The 3,008-nt window shown below is 44.5% G+C and overlaps 1 non-coding gene across 1 annotated transcript; it reads right to left on the reverse strand.

Annotated features, from left to right (window-relative positions):
* Positions 1-2,108: 2,108 nt before the first annotated feature.
* Trnaa-cgc lies at positions 2,109-2,181 on the reverse strand. Its single transcript has one exon. It is a non-coding gene; the product is annotated as a tRNA-Ala (tRNA).
* Positions 2,182-3,008: the final 827 nt, after the last annotated feature.

A 3,008-nucleotide genomic window follows, 5' to 3' on the forward strand; every position in this document is an offset into this window, starting at 1 on the left:
GATAATACTTCCGAATGCTGAAAATCTTGGACGCAGGTGAGAGGAACGAAGAAGGGACACCTCGGAAACCACGCAGGCTGCGTTCTTCCCAAGGATTTTTACTCAGAAGCGTACCATTGTAGGAGGATAGGTTTTTCCTCGCAAACTTTCCGCACTGGATGACAAAGGACTAAAACATGGCTGGTCGCCGTTCGGAAGAATCTGTAGAGAGGGAGAATATTCCGTGGTTTCGGGAATGTGATTCGTTTTCGGAATTATGATGGTGGGGAGCCGAGCCCTGCTGGGAAGCAAGTGCTGGAGAGATGGGGTCTTCCGTTGTGAGCGTCCGTGTGTGACGGTCACTCGCTATCAGCTTTTTTTTTTTTTTTGTACAGACGGACTTGCCGTCTTTGCTCTCAGGAGAGTTTATTGTTAGAACAGTTAGGCTCTGTATTGTTGCGAACCTATACAATTCTGGACTTCACCTCCGGGTTGGAAGTCGTCGTTGAGTACGCAGCGTTCAGTAATTGAGAGCACTTTTTCTGCCTATACTTACGTTGAGACATTATCTGAACTCCGTCCTTGTGGCTGGGAGTTCGCGTTTCTCGTCTGTAGAACACAGAGATGAGAAGAGAGTATTAGAGCATATTAGTCAAAGGACCGCCTTCTGCCGTCCTAGTGTTTGAAAGAGTTTATTTGTGGCTGGAGTTCTTCCATCGTCGCAGACGAGTACGAGAACCATAACTTCGACGCACCGGACGCAGTACATGCAGTGATATCGCAAATTGCTTCCGCTTATTAAGGCTATAAAAGCTAAACAGCTGTGATCATGTTAGTTTATTTCCACTGAGGTTCCACACCACCGTAGATCATCTTTGAAAGTAGTGTCTTCAAGTGTTTGGTACGTAGATGATGTCAGTCATTTCACGTTATTGATATGAGACTGCGCACTGATAATAAGGGGCAGAGTCGGGCAATTGCTTAGTAATTTTACTTATGAAATGTAAACTTTGTAATATAAAGATTTTTTTAAAAATACACAATAAATATATAAACAGGAACAATGTTTATCATTTAGTAGGATTAGTTACCTTCATCATTCATTTATGTTTAGATTGTAATTTACAGACTTAAGACATCCTAAGATCTGCTTCAGGGTGTAGTCAGACAGGGCCAGATCTTCATTTTAGCGTTTATTACTCTCCCTTGCGCACATTCATTTTACACCCACCAGGAGTAGCATCTTGGAAAATAAGTGATGATGGCCGAAATACAGGGGGTATAAAATACAGATTGAGAACAGCAAGAAAAATATTTCTGAGAAAGAACTTTGTGACTACCGTAAATTTGTTAGGAGGTCTTTTCTGAAGGTGTCTGACGAGTAGCTCTGTACGGAAATGAAACTCTGAAGGGAAACAGTTCAGACAAGAAGAGACGCGTTTTTGAAATGTGATGCATCGTACGAGAGCACATCGGATAACTAGATAGGAGGTGAAGTAGTGAATAGACTTGGGGAAAAAAGAATTTTATGACACAACATGATCAGTTGGTAGTAAACATCATGACGCACCAATGAACCACCACTTTAAGATTAGCAAAAACAGTCTCGACTGCACAGTCATTTATTAAAAATATGACCGGTTTCGGCCTCAATGAGAAGGCCATCTTCAGACAATAATGAGCGTATGACATTGGTGGCCGGGAGACCCCTCGCGCGGCGGTTCGGCCGCTGCTCGACAAGTTCTTTAACGCCACTACGGCGACTTGCGAGTGAATGAGGATGAAATGATGATGAAAGACACACAACACCCAGTCATCTCGAGGCAGAGAAAATCCCTGACCCCGCCGGAAATCGAACCCGGGGCCCGTGCGCGGGAAGCGAGAACGCTACCGCAAGACCACGAGCCGCGAACGCCATCTTCAGATAATGCACCACCACGATGACTATGATGACACTTGGTGGTGGTGGTTAGTGTTTAACGTCCCGTCGACAACGAGGTCATTAGAGACGGAGCGCAAGCTCGGGTTAGGGAAGGATTGGGAAGGAAATCGGCCGTGCCCTTTCAAAGGAACCATCCCGGCATTTGCCTGAAACGATTTAGGGAAATCACGGAAAACCTAAATCAGGATGGCTGGAGACGGGATTGAACCGTCGTCCTCCCGAATGCGAGTCCAGTGTGCTAACCACTGCACCACCTCGCTCGGTGATGACACTTGGAACAACTGTATTGACCCCTGCTGCAGTGTTGCTGCTAGGGTTAGCACGGCTGTTCCAAGTATCATCATGGTCATCGTGATTGTGCATTATCTGAAGAGGCCTACTAGTAGAGGTCGAAAGTGATCATATTTTTAAAAAATGACTGTCCGATCGAGACTCTTTTTTTACTAATTTCACGTAACTCACGGATTGTTGTTTCCCAATAATGCTATCTAAAGTTATGAACCGTCAATTTGGCAACGAATGGTGGTGTACGGGATAGAAATTGTGTAGGTAGACTACAGCTCGGCCACAGTGGGCAGGTTCCAGTAATTAGGCAGAGACGAAGGAGCCTCCACGGGACAGCTGCATTAAACGAGTCTTCGGACAGAAGACCAAAACGACGACAATAACAGTACTAATATGTTATAAAAACGCCTAGCCTAGCACATCTCGCTGCGACGCTTCTTTCTTTGTTACATGTTTCTGTCAGAATAATAGTTTCACTAGCTTTGCGTGGTACACGATGCACACACGAAGAGTTTAATTTTTGTTCAGAACAAAACAATACAAAAATGTTATAGCCTACACAGTACAGTATAACGGTAAAATTTGTGTGTAAATCCGCAAACTTAAAATCTTACCATGATTGTTTTCTTATTTTCCAATTTCTCGAGTGCATCTGATATTTTGAGGTGTGCACAGATGCTAAATTGACCCTACACACAACTGACTTCCTACACGGAGGAAAGAAGCTGATTACGCCTCGGTACTTCAGTGCCATGGATACTACGAATGCGGGGCACAATGTTCGTGTTCGAAGCGAACCGAG

The sequence above is a fragment of the Schistocerca americana genome, chromosome 2 (genome assembly GCF_021461395.2).
Source record: "Schistocerca americana isolate TAMUIC-IGC-003095 chromosome 2, iqSchAmer2.1, whole genome shotgun sequence".
NCBI classification, from domain to species: Eukaryota; Metazoa; Arthropoda; class Insecta; order Orthoptera; family Acrididae; genus Schistocerca; species Schistocerca americana.